The following is a 14,386-nucleotide window of genomic DNA, read 5'->3' on the forward strand; positions in this document are numbered from 1 at the left end:
CTTCAATAGAACACTGACTAAGACAGCCTCTCACCCTTGAGTATGTGGGTGGCACAAACTGGATTTGGTAGATTATAAAAAGAAACGTGTGTGTGTGTGTGTGTGTGTGTGTGTGTGTGTGTGTGTGTGTGTTAGTAGAGATAGCCCAAATGTTAAGAGCACCAGCCGCTCTTCTAGCGGACGCAGGTTTGGTTCCCAGAACCCACATGACAGCTCACAACTGTCTATTACTTTATATCCAGAGAAACTGATGTCTTCTTCTTGCCTCTGCAGGCAATGCATATATGTGGTGTACAGACATACATTCATGGAAAATATTCACTTGAGTAAAATAAAATGTGAAAACTAACAAGCTTGGGAGAAGATGGGAAGGTGGGAGGTGGATCTGGGATGAGTTGGGGGAGGAATGGGGGAAGGGGTATGCTTAAATACATTGTGTGCAAGTATGAAATTCCCCAATAGTCAATACAATGTCTTTTTAAAAAGAAAAGCTTATAGCTGGACCTTTGCTATAAGATTCATGGCCTCATTAGAATATAAAACTTGGCTGGAGTGCCTAAAAGCACTGGTGGTGGACACTGACTACATGTTTGGATGACAGTCTTGTGAATCTAGTTGTGACACCCAGGCCTTAGTTTTCTGCCTGGCAAAGCAGGTGTCTTGTTAATAGCAGGGCCGTCCTCAGTCTGCGGGGAAGGACTGAACAAGGCAACGCAGGTGATGCCCCAGCTCAGCCCCACCTATTACAGGAGTTAAGCAATTTTGCATGCTTCTAGGCTGCTGTGGCTGACTGAGGAAGGGGCGGCTGGATCATCTGAATGCAGAGACTCTGCTGAGAGAAGGCGAGCAAAGAGGAGGCCCCGGCAGCGAGAGAGAGACTCTGCCGCCCTGGGAGATGGATGGTAGGGAATTCCATTATCCTTGTCTGTCTCCATGCTGTTGTCTGGGAAACACATAAAGGTGACAGATCATTGTAGTTTCACACCACCCCCTCCTCCAGTCCTATCTCAGCATGTGGCACCCACCTTCAGAGTTTTGGGTGGTTGGGTCACTCTGTCTCCAGGGGTGCCTGTGACGCACTCTGCTGCAGGGTGGTGCAGAGCTAGGTTGGGAGGCGCGGGGCGGGAGAGTCGTGCCGAGCTGGATTCGGGTTATGGCAGGCGTGGGTGTTTTATGGCTGTGGCGCTGAGGCTTGCTGGTGGCTGTTTTGTGGGAAGCATCATCGCCAGCCTTTTTATTACCTGCATTCTAGGCGTTTTCTCTGCAGAGCGTGTCTCTTCCTTCCTGGTCTATCGGAAATATCCAGAAAATAATCATAAAGAAGCTCCAGAGGACCCAAATCAACCCATACCCACCACACACTTACTTACACATGTGTAATTGTGAGGGTCACCTCCCCTTGGCCCCGAGGATGCCCACACAGAGGACTAAGGTTCAGCTCTGATGGAGCACGGAGAAGGCTGAATGCAGCTCTTCCTGCCTTGTGGTCCCCACCCTCTTCCTCTTAAAAGGGTTGAAAATAGAAGTGACAGTTATATCTGATGCTCAGGTACTCGGGCCACATTTATATGGTCTGCATCTGCAATCATGGGGCTCAGTAAACTTCCCTAGCAAGGACACTGCCAGAGTACACTGAGTGGCCTCATGGTGTCCTCCTAAGGACAGGAGGACAGGGTGTGCTAGATGGTAATCGCAGTCCTTCCCTGCATCCAGAGCTGAGGGAGAAGAGAATTGCCACCCTCCTCCTGCATCCTCTGCCACTTGACTTTGTCGGGATCTCCTGCTCTTCTTGAGTTGTGTCCATTCAAGCCATGAAAACATCATCCGAGGAGATCCCTGTGTGTTTATCAACATTCTGCAATTCTCTTGACATTGGCCTTGAGAGGGCTCAGAGTAGGGGAGCGCTTGGTGGACACCCTCATCCCAGTGCCTGTTATCTGTATCTGCTAACTCAGTGTCTTCAGCTCCTGGGAAGGCCAGGGCTCCAGGGAGAGCCCCATATATTCAAGCAAATAGATCTGGTCAGCTATTGCCTGGCAGCTGCCATTTCTCCTTCTAGAAGCCCTGTGACACTCAAAACCTGTGCCTTGTGGATGAAGGTTAGGGGACCTTGGTACTCCATTTTGTCCAGTACCCATAGGTGTGCCAACTTCCTGCTAGGTTTTAAAATTTCCCCCAAGTCCTCCAACAGAGGGAGCTCTTAGGCATCACAACCCTAGCATGTCCTACCAGAAACCAGGGCCACGGCAGAGCGTTGGTTCCCATTTCTGCTAGTCACAGATTCTTCTGTTGCTGATGTAGTGAGACACGTATAGCTTTGCCTCTGATAGCTTGTGTGATTGGCAATGATGGTTTTTGTGTGTTTGATCTTCTAGTCTAGGAGGTGAGACAGTGATGCAGAACTCCTGATACCCAAAGGTTAAGTGAAGAGAGAAAGAGTGAAAACTTGGAAAACTGTGATGGAGAATTTGCTAGGGACACAGGGGTGTGCACCCTGTATTCTGAACCACATCCTTACTCCTCTGGGGTCCAGCATGGGAGGGTGGGATGCTAAATGGAGAACAGAGAGAGGATTCCTCCCATTGCAGATTGGTAGCAGACAGTGAACACACACCGTGTGAGCCTTGCTTCTGAGAGTACCTGGCATGGAGAAGTAGTATATATTGAAGGAAAAACCAAATGCAGGAAGTTATAGAGAGCCAGCAATTGAGCAAGAAACAGGACAGACCACCCTTGCTGTAGTACTGGATTAGTGGGAATATCTAGTTCTTTAATTTTACCATTTCCATATAATTCTAGGGTGTTAAAAACTGTAAATAAAGCAGGCATAGAGAGATAGGCCAGCAGTTAAGAGTAGTTACTGCTCTTGCTGAGGACTTGACTTCAGTTCCCAGCACCAATGTCAGATAGCTCACAGCTGCCTATAGCCCCACCTCAGGCGGGATCTGATGCATTCTTCTGGCCTCTTTGGGTACTACACAGATGTAAAAATTCACACACATATACATATAAATAAAAAGAAAAATAATAAGGTTTCTTCGTGCAGGTTGTGTGAGACTATGAACTCAGTCTGCTGGATGCAGAGATTGCAGGCGTGCACCAATGTGCCTGGATTCTGATTCATTTATTCTTGCAACCCTAAGTGTTATCAGAGGGTGACTCTTTTGGCCTATGACAATCTGGCAATTCTGAGAACACACACTAAGTGAAACCTCTGGGCTGAGCGGGGACATAGTCTTGAACTTGGCCCTCCAGACATTTCCCTAGACGGCCTCCATTCATTCCTCAAGCAAGAGCTCTGTGATAACAACCATCATCTGCCTCCTGTCCGAAGTGGTCTCATCCTTTATGCAGATGCCCAAGCCAGTTATAGGTGTCACTTAAGATTCTTTTCTGTCATGTTTTATTCTGAATATAAATTAACCACAATCTCCTTACTTTTCACTTCCTCAATATCTCATCATCTCACTTCATATTTTCAATTTAATTCATACCCCTAATCCTTACACTCCAGTGTGATGGAAGCTATCCAAGGATCTCCTTATTTCAAAGTGTACCACCCCCCCTCCCTCAACTCTAGGAGCCACAGAATGGTTCAATTTCATATCTGCCTGTACCTGTCTCCACCCAGATGTTAAACTGTGCTTCCATTACAGTTTGAGATCTTGTTTGTTTGTGTGTCTTTGATACAACCTAGGGAATACTATGAAGCCAAGGCCAGCCCAAAAATCTGTGACACCATGAAGCCTGGCTGTTTGGCTCTTTATTTGGTCATCAGGGTGCTCTATCATTGAACTCTAGTCACCCATGTCTTCAAAGTCTTCAGACTTTTCGACCATTTTCTATGCCTCCCTGCTGTCTGGCCTCCCCTCCAATCATTGCTCATCCTTCATTGCTTTCATATCTGGATGAGATTCTTCTCCGTCAAGTATGGACTCCATTCATGGAATCATGATCACAATCTACTGCACATTGCACTTGTTTCTTTCCACATACAGACTGTGATGATTGGTTCAAATTTCTCATTTCATTGAATTAAGAAGTACCAAGCGTGGTGGTTTGAATATGTTTGGCCTGGGAGTGGCACTATTAGTAGGTGTACCCTTGTTGGAGTAGGTGTGGCCTTGTTGGAGGAAATGTGTCACTGTAGGGGTGGGCTTTGAGATCCTCCTCCTAGCTTCTCAGAAGACAGTCTCTCCTGGTTGTGTTAAGATCAAGATGTAGAACTCTCAGCTTCTTCTCTAGCATCATGTCTGCCTACACATTGCCGTGCTTCCTGCCATGATGATAATGGACTGAAACCTCTGCAAGTGTAAGCCTGTCCCAATTAAAGGTTTATATGAGTTGCCTTGGTCATGGTGTCTTTTCATAGCAATGAAAACCCTAACTATGACACTAGATATCAGGGCATCAGTGAGGCACAGATTTGGGTGTATCTATGAGGGTATTTCTAGAAAGGTTTAACAGAGGGAAAAAGTCCTGTCCTGATTATTATTTGTACCGTTCCATGGTCTGGGCTTTCAGAGTAAATACAATTAGAGAAAACAAGCTAAACCCCATCACACATCTCTCTTTGCTTCTTGATTGTGGATGATGTGTGATCTGCTCCCCGAGGCTTCTGGGCCTTCTCCATCATGATGGGTCCTCTCAAACCACAGACCTAAGTAAACTTTCTTAAGTAGCTTTCATCCAATATTTTGTCACAACAATGAGAAAAGTAGCTAATATATGCTCGATCTCTTAAGTGCTATGATTGCAGGGAGGCTGGGGAGGCTACACAGGGCATCAGCACTATTGTAGAATTTCAACAGTGGGTCAGGTCCATCCTTCTGAGGATGTTGAGGCAGTGAGTTCAGTAAGATAAAGTGAGTGGGACCTTAAGGCTTGAACAAGATGGGAGTAATGGAAAATATGTTCTCAGGAGCTCCTGATTGCTGGAAGCCTCCTTATTAGGGAGTTAGAGGTTAGGTAGTCATCAAAGTTTGCTAGTGTCTCTTTGCAGCCTTCCCATTTGAACTGACACTCAGCTTCATAACCTTCACTGTAGGACACTGGGGTGACTTTGCTAGCATCTGCTTTGCCTCTCAGGGCATCATGGGGAAGAAATGAAGATGTCCCAGGTAGAACATTAATTGGCTTCCTCAGGTAAATGTGCTCAGTAAATGGAAATGCTGAGCCATTCAGAGTCCCCTCCTTCCTTCTCTGTCATCTTGGGGAGCAGAAACAGTGTTTACACAGCCATGAAAAAACATCTTCTCCAGCACTTGAGTCTTATGGGAGGATAAAAATATGCACACAGCAACAGGCCTGACACACGAAGCAGGAGGGCCGTCTTTCCAAACTGTTCCCTGGGATTGGTAACTTGTAAACCCAAGTTTAATCTTCATTAACAGAAGAAATGCTCACAGAAGGTGGACACATTTCTGCTCCCCCACACTGGTGATGTCATAGACCAGACCATGCTTCTCACTGCTTGCTTTTTTGGTGGTTCACAATCAAAGGAGGAAAAAAAGCCCACCCCCTTTTTTTCTACTTGACACTTATGTGACTTGCTGAAGCCTGCTGCACTGGATATTATCGGATGGACACTGTTCAGTCTTGAGGAGAACAGGAAGCATTCATATCCATCCAGGAAGACTGTCGGAACAATTCTCATGTGTTCTTATACTCACACGTGCTCATCTCTTGAGCAAAAGACATGGCAGCTTCATCTTGGACTATTGCATTAGTTTCTTTTCTCACTGCTGTGTCAAAATATCTGATAAAAGTAACTCAGGGAAGGAAGGTTTGCGTTCAGCTCATACTCTCAGGGTATAGTCTGTCATGGCAAATAAGGCATGGGATAGCTGTGGTGGCAGGTCAGGAGGCAGCTGGTCACTTAGTATCTAGAGTCAGGAAGCTGAGAGGAAAGCTGATACTCAGCTTGATTTCTTGTTTTAATTCAGCCTGGGACCTCAGCCCATGGGAGAGTGGCTCTTCCTTTCTCAATTAAACACCTCTGGACATTCTTTTAGGGATATACCCAGAGATGTGTCTTTTATGTGATTCAAACCCAGTCAAGTTGATGCTGAAGTTTGACCATCGCAAGTCCATGTCCCCTCAGTGCCCATAGGTATCACTTTCATCCACACCTCCCATTTGCTGTGTCTCTGCCTGATAGCTGATTTGCACCATAGTTCAAAATGATTGTAGCTTTGAGTTTCCTAGGTCTTCACAGCCAACATTCAAAGCAGTGTCTTAATTGTGAACCCCTGTAAAATAACTAAAAAGCAAATCCCATAGAGAAAGAGAGAGAGAGAGAGAGAGAGAGAGAGAGAGAGAGAGAGAGAGAGAGAGAGATAGAGAGAGAGAGAGAGAAGTAGAGGCCAGCCATGAGCATGTAGAGATAGAGGCAGGGGGAGAAGGATGGAGATAGAAGGGACAGAGGAGGAAGAGAGGACGAGAACAAGAGCAAGAGAAGAGGAATTCTTTTTCTAAAATCATAAAATTTCAAATTTATTTATTTGCATTCCAAATGTTGTCCCTCCCTTCCTGGTCCCCCCTCCACGAGTTCTTCACTTCATCTCCATTTCTCTTCGTTTCTGAGAGAGTACTCCCCCCACCTACCCACTCCTACCTCACCCCACTAGCATCCCCCTTTTCTGGGGCATCACATTTCTATAGGATTAAGCACATCCTTTCCCACTGAGGCCAGACAATGCAGTCCTCTGCTATATATGTAGCAGGGGAGCCATGGACCAGCCCATATATGCTCTGGATAGTGAATTAGCCTCTTGGGAGCTCTGCTGGGTCCGGGTTAGTTGATACTGTTGTTCTTCCTATGGGGTTGAAATCCTCTTCAGATCCTTCAGTCTTTCCCCTAAGTCTTCCATAGAGGTCCCTGACCTCAGTCCAATGGTTGGCTGTAAGTATCTTAGACCATTTCTAGTTGTTGACATTGACTTTTAATCTATTTGGTCCTGGGAAAGAAAAGTTTGAAATGTTCTTGCACCTAGAGCCTTTCTTTGCTCCCAACTGCAGGGAGATCACACAGCCTTAAATCAGTGGCTTGTTAGGGCACCCTGGGAGAGGCAATAAGGTAGCCTCCTGCCTGCGTCCTTGCCTCCAGCCTCTGCTCACAATTCTGTGCAGTTGCCAGATTCCCTTCCCCAAAGCACAGCCTTGATCACGCCATTCCCCCACTCCCGGCGACTTAATGGATCCCTAGTACCAGAATGTATTATAAACGTGAGATGAAATACATGCTGTCTACAGTCAGGACTTAATGGATATCCAGTTCCCAGCTTTAAAAAATTCTCTCTCTCTCTCTCTCTCTCTCTCTCTCTCTCTCTCTCTCTCTCTCTCTCTGGCCTGTGTGTGTGTGTGTGCATTTATGTGTGTTCCATACTCCACATAGGGAAGTGATGACAACCTCAGGTGTCATTCATAGCCTTCTATTTGGCTTAAGATAGTCTGTCTGTTGGTCTATCATCTATATATCTCTCACACATATACACACATTTATTTCATTATGATTATTTGAGAATTTTATATATGAGCCTTGTATTTACATCATTTCTACTCCATACTTTTCCTTCTTCTGCTTCTTCCTCCATCCCTCACCTCCCTCTCAACTCCAAGACCTCTACTTCTTTATTCACGCAAAGAAGTTAAGCTTCCTTCTTCTGTTGTTATTGTTTTACACACAACACATACACACACACACACACACACACACTACACAACACACAACTCACAGCTTGTTCACTCTGTTTAGTGTGACTTGTATGTATATGATGTCAGGGCTGATCACTTGGTTTTAGATAACCCGTTAGAGGTCCATCACAGAGGAAGATTATTTCTCCCTCTCTCAGCATCCCTTAGTTGCCTTAGTTCTTTCCTTAGTGGTGGGGCCCTATGAGATTCCCCTTATATGTTAGCAGGTCTACTGGTGTACTTGTTCAAGTCTTGTTTAGCCAGCCATATATTGAGGCATCATGGGTAAAGAGTCTCTGTAATTTATAGGAGACTCAATCTCACAGCAGATTTTCTGGTCCTCTAGTACTTAAAATCTTTCTACCCCATCGTCTTCTGAGATGTTCCCTGAGCCTCATTTATATGTACATTTGTCTATGTGCACGTGAATTCAGATGTGCTCAGAAGCCAGAAGGTATCAGATTCTCTGGAGCTGGAGTTACAGATGATTGTGAATTGCCTAGCATAGGTGTTCCTAACTACTGAACCAATGTTTTACTCCCAGTTTGATGAAAAATTTGAGGCAAGGTCTCACTATATAGCCCTGTCTTATCAGAATGCTCCATGTAGCCTGGGCTGGCCTTGAACTCCCAGTGGTCCTCTTGCCTCAACTCTCAAGTACAGGGATTATAAGTGTCCATCATTAGGCTTAGTCATTTTCTTCTGTCACCTTGCATCTGTCACTTAATTACTAACTTCCTTAAGCCATGTTCTCCCTTTTCACCTTGCCCCAAACAATGCCCCATGACACTATTGTGTTCTAGCTTTGTATTACTTTTAGAAGTTGGTGACTTTATTCCAGAGAGATCATGTTGGTTACAAAGACTGGGGACTAAAAGTTAATCAAACATTTTTGCTTCATAAATAAAACTACCAGGCTGTCAGTGAACTTGCTCATTATTATTCTGAGCTGTAAACTGACTTATCAGTTGTGTGACATTGGGTATGGAGATGTGCAGGAGATCAGCGCCTTTCCAGGGCCCCTGCAGTCCACCTATGGCTGGTAGCCAGCCTTTGGGGGAAAGCCAAGCTTTCTCCTAGTGAAGACCAGGCGCAGATAAATGCAGCCTGTGATAAATCTATGGATTTTCTGGCTGCTTTGGAGCGGAGCAAAGAGGGGTCTCCCACTCTCCCTTTCTATGAGGGTATGGGCATGGGAGAGTCTCTTTAGCCCTCAAGCCACATGTCCCTGGGAGATGGAGACTGCCTGGCTTGTGGTCAGTCCTTCCCATTGGAGAAGATAGAGGGATGAAGAGGTAGGTCTCCCAGGTGGAAGGTTCTTGACCATCAGCCTCTCTGGGAGCAATTCATTGGGATCTCTGTGGGTAACATCCATAAGCTGTAGAGTTATGAGGACCTTGGACGTCTGTAACCCAATCCATGCCCTCTACTGATTGGGAAACTGAGGCCCCGAGAGGTCTCTTGACTCTCATCCCCTTTCATTCCCCATCCCACTCTTTACAGTCGAAGGTGATCTTGGAGAGTAAAGGACATGTTGACCTAGGCAGTCATGGGTGGAGAGTGCTACAGAAAGCCACAGGAAGCCCAGGGGAGCAGGCCCTCATTCCCCTTCCCCTTTCTAAGAGATGTGGATGGTTCTCTCAGAGGAACAGAGACAGGGGAACAAAGAGAATTCATAGAACCTCTAACCATGGAGGGCTGAACGTTTATCAGTTAAGAAGTGCTTTGTAACCTTCACAGAAAAAGCTAGAAGTGGGTGAGAAGAGAGCTTACAAAATGTAAGTGTTGCTCTGTGCAGCAGCAAGTTTAATAGGGCGCAGACGCACCCGTGCTTTGAATCCCAATGGGTACAGTGCTGCCTTTGTCATTAAAATTCGAAGGTAGATAAACAGTAAATATGTCCAAGGATAATTACTTAGTGCTGAGCAGAGCTCAAAGACTGCGAAGTTTGGGCTTTGCTGGGTCAGTGCCACGGAGCCAGGGGTGTTTATCTACAGCTTATCTGAGCTGCAGAGGAGGGCACAGTCTGGCAGGCGCTCTCCCAATGGCTGTATTTGAGAGGTTTAATAATACCAGTTGAACAAAACAGCAACCTTCCCCAAGGAGTTGCTTAATATTCGGGTTGTGTTGCCACTGGCAGAGCAGCTCCTCCCCAGCCCTGAGCTCTGCCCCTTCTTCCCCATCCCTTCTTGTTTGCAGAGTCGGATGCAACTAACCCTGGATGAGAATCCATTGGTCAGCGAAGTATCTTTCCAGGAACTAGTTTTCTAGAAGGTTCTATCTCCAGCGGGATTTCTCAGCAGCTGCACAAGGTGCATAGCCATTTGTTGCTCAAGTATGTATTTTCCTTCTCCTGTGTGTGTGTGTGTTCATGCATCAGCATACATATGTAGAATTAATAGAATAATGTTACATGTCTTCTTTCTTCAATTGCTTACCACCTTATTTTTTGAGACAAGGTCTCTCATTGAGCCTGGAGTACACTGAATCTAGCTTTCTAGCCAGTGAGACTCCAGGATCCTCCTGTCTCTGGCTCTCAGGGCTGGGATTGCAGACCCAGCTTCTCACATGAGTGCTGGGGATTCAAGCTTATACCCTCATGCTAGCATGGTAAACATTTTATCCACTGAAGCATCTCCTGAATCTATTGAAGATTTCAATTTTGGGTTTTGTTCTGTGCTCACAACCTTATCTCAGAGAAAAAAATACAGAAAAAATGAAAGCTGCCTGCTCACCTCTAGGGCCTGATCCACTTTCATCTTTTGGAGATTCAACCTTGAATGGATCCCTGTAAAGCCATAGCATTCCACAGGACAAGGGATGATCGAATGCTCAGGGGTATCTTCTAATGTAAGGCACTTGGATCTGCTGTCCAAGTAGATATCTCCCAGTTTACCTTGTAGCCTGGGGAGCTGATAGATGAAGACAGTCTCTGCTTGTTTTGAGTGTCCAGCTTGACATTCAAGGAAGTAAGGAGCATGGGACTGGGCGACATCCTCAGACACGGAAGTAGAAAAATGGGATTCTGGGTGACTCCGACAAGGGATTGAATAATGTAGGACTATACTTTGAGGGATCCACTTTATTTTCAAGTCTCTTTCAATCTACCTGAACGTGTCAGAAAAGAACATTTATTAACACATTATATGGGTGTTTATTGTAGTGTGGTGTGTGTGTGTGTGGGGGGGGTGCTGTTCTGAAGTTAACCTTGGTTGTTTCTCCTCAGGTGCCATCAACCTGTGTTTTGAGGCAGGCTCTCTCACTGACTAGCAGTTTACAAAGTAGGTTAGACTGGGTGGCTAGTGAACCCTAGGGGGCACCTGTTTCTGTCTCCCCAGTGCTGGCATGAGCTGCCAAGTCAAGCTTTTTAACATGGGTTTTGGAGATCGAACTCAGATCTCCACACTTTCAAAATAAGCACTTAACCAGCTAAGCTACCTCACCAGCCTTGCTCACATACTTTTTAAAGCCGCATTATTATTTCTCTCCGTTTTCATTTCTTTTTCTTTTAAAGGAGAACAAATCCTAGTGTCAGAAACACCAGAACAAGGTCTCTTAAATCTAATGACTTCTACTTGATGGCCTTATGTTTATTTTGGAGTTTCCTATCTCAACATGGTAAGTGATCCTCTCTCTCTCTCTCTCTCTCTCTCTCTCTCTCTCTCTCACTCTCACTCTCTCTGTAGTGATACAAAGTTTCCTTTGTTAATAGTTTACAGTGGAGATTTGTAACTTTAGTAACTTAAAATTAATGCACTAAAGAAATGGTTTAGTGGGGCATAAAAATGTCCAGAAACGTGGAGAACAGGAGGGGAAAGCCCCAGGGTCTTCTCAAAAGTCTGGGCTCTGGAGCTAAACAGGAGTGAGTGAGTGGGGTTCCTGCCATTGTGGTTTAGTGGTTTTAGGATTCCAATACTTATTTGTAAGATTTCACAAAGAAAGACTGGAAGAGGAAATGAAGGCTCCCAGAGAGGAGCCTGGGTACTCTTGTGCAGGGAAAGGTGGCTTCTGCCTCTCCTCTGAAGCCTGGCTTTCCACAAACAGGTCATAAGGTATCTATCTATCCACCATCAGGTCTGGAATAATTTTACTCAAAGCTCTTTTCCTGCCACTAATACCTTAATGAGACCCCTGCAGGCTGAGGGTATAGCTTGTTGTAGAACATTTTTTTTTATATATACTCTATGGAGAGACTGGTGGAGTGAATGGTGGAAGGAACGTATTTGAGCCCAGAAGACCCTATCTATCTATCTATCTATCTATCTATCTATCTATCTATCTATCTATCTATCTTTCTAGCTTGTATGTGCTTGTGCCTATGCAGGTGGGATTGCACACATGCACACTGACTATACAGAAGTTAGAAAACAACTTGGTGTGCCATTCTTCTGGTGCCTTTCATGTTTTTGCTTGAGACAGAGTCTTACCACTGGTCTGGAATATTACCATGTAGGCTAGGCTGGCTGGCCCAGGGGTTTCCATCGAGCCACCCACCTCCACCCCCATCTCACCATCTCTGGGATCACAGGCATGTGCTGCTATGTCCTGCTTTTGAATTGGTTTCTCAGACTCCAAACTCAGGTCTTCAGTGCTTGCAAAGCAAATATTTTATAGATTAGACCATCTTGTTGGATCTCAGTGACCAACTGGGACCAAAGGAACAATGCATACTTAACCTCTCTGACCTTGAACATGAATGTGTGTGTGTGTGTGTGTGTGTATAAGGTGATTATGAGAATGGATACTGGAACATTTGTGGCAGAGAGTGAGACTTCAGCAAATTCCTATTTGTGGTAGTTTGAATTAAAAAATGGCCCCCATAGGTGCATAGGGAATGGCACTATTCCATGGTGTGGCCTTGTTGGAGGATGTGTGGCTTTGTTTGAGAAAATGTGTCACTGGAGGTGGGCTTGAGGTCTCAGAAGCTCAAGTTAGGCCTAGTTGATCTGTCTTTTCTTGCTGCTTGTGGCTCTAGGTACAGAACTTTCAACTCTTTCTCTAGCACCATGTCTGCCTGCATGCCACCATGTCTCCTTCCATGATGATAATGGACTAAACCTCTGAAACTATAAGCCAGCCCCAATTAAACGTTATCCTTCATAAGAGTTTCCATGGTCATGGCCATGGTGTCTCTTCAAAGCACTAGAAACCCTAACTAGGACACCGTCCTTTCACATTGCTTAAGTACTGTCCAGAGCCTGCTGCCTGCTTTTCACTGTACCATAGGAAGCAGAGACTTCTGTTTGGGCTGCTCAGTTTCCAAGAAGCAAAATATATCCTGGTTAGAATGCTCAGCATGCCTGGCCAAAGGGCATCTCGGCATAGCTCTGCAGCTCAGGCTGGCAGCTCTTGACATCAGCATCATCTTGGCTTCACAATTTCTCCTTCTTGACCTATGGAAAAGAAATCCTGTAGAGAAATCTCAATCTACTTCTGTGAAACACTGTGCACGTCAGTCTTATATACTCCACACAGACTGCATCATCTCAGGACACTTTCAGTTACAAATAACAGACATGCATTACTATAGGATTAGTCAAAACTAGAAACTTTAAAGTCTGTGGAAGTTTAAAGCAGGGAGCAACTGAGTCACACAACTGGGGAATCCATAGCACCTTAGCTTTCAAGGGCATGGCTGGATCTGGGTACTTAATAATATTTTCAGACCTGGTGAGCAATGCAAATCATCAAACCTCTTTTATCTAAGATAAAAATCAAAATTATTGCAGTCAGCACATGAGATATTAAGATAGTGTGGTGGTGGTTTGAATAAAAATGGCCCCCATAAGTCCAAAGGGAATGGTGCTATTAGGAGGTATGCCTTGTTGGAGTAGGTGTGGCCTTGTTGGAGAAAGTGTATCACTGTGTGTATGTTGGGGGTGTGTGTGTGTGTGTGTGCTCTGAGCTCATACCTTAGCCTAGTCTCTTCTTGTTGCCTGTGAATCCAGATGTAGAAGTCCCAGCCTCCTCTCCATCACTCTGTCTGACTGCATGCCAACATGCTTCCCACCATGATGATAAGGGACTAAACCTCTGAACTAAAAGACAGACCCAACTAAATGTTTTCCTTTATAAGAGTTGATGTGGTCCTAATGTTTCTTCACAGCAATAAAACTCTAAGACAGGCCATCTTCTGTGATGACCTACTGTGTGCTATTGTCATAAGCAATGCATAGCACTGTCAGGTTACTCACCATGTCTAGATCTAGTACAATGGATATAGCCAGAGTTTTTAAAAGGCTCATACTTTGAGGATAAATTGAAAATCCAGAACCTCTCAGAAGCCTTAGAGCCTCAAGAAAAAGTGTTCAGTCTGTCAGAACCATAGAAAACTATATACTAGGAGTTAAAGCAACAGACCCCTTGATATTATAGGTGCTTACATTGAGGCTCATGGCTATATCGTAGTGTTAATCCTAGACCCTGAATCCTGATGGAATCTGCTCCCCCACCCTTTCTTTCTCAAAATAGATTTACTGGGCTTGAGCTGTGTCTTAGTCAGGATTTCTATTCCTGCACAAACATCATGACCAAGAAACAAGTTGGGGAGGAAAGGGTTTATTGGGCTTACAATTCCATACTGCTTTTCATCACCAAGGAAGTCAGGCAGGACTGGAACTCAAGCAGGTCAGAAAGCAGGAGCTGATGCAGAGGCCATGGAGGGATGTTCTTTACTGGCTTGCCTCCCCTG

At 45.1% G+C, this 14,386-nt stretch overlaps 1 long non-coding RNA gene across 1 annotated transcript in view; it reads left to right on the forward strand.

The window, feature by feature from the left end:
- LOC115032324 overlaps positions 1–11,287 on the forward strand; it is a 28,222-nt gene extending 16,935 nt beyond the window's left edge. Inside the window, exons 2-4 of the long non-coding RNA XR_003837985.1 lie at positions 777–902; positions 9,895–10,030; positions 11,210–11,287. This is a non-coding gene — a long non-coding RNA (uncharacterized LOC115032324). The remainder of the gene's footprint in view (positions 1–776; positions 903–9,894; positions 10,031–11,209) is intronic.
- Positions 11,288–14,386: the final 3,099 nt, after the last annotated feature.

This window comes from Mus caroli, chromosome 11 (assembly GCF_900094665.2).
Source record: "Mus caroli chromosome 11, CAROLI_EIJ_v1.1, whole genome shotgun sequence".
NCBI lineage: Eukaryota > Metazoa > Chordata > Mammalia > Rodentia > Muridae > Mus > Mus caroli.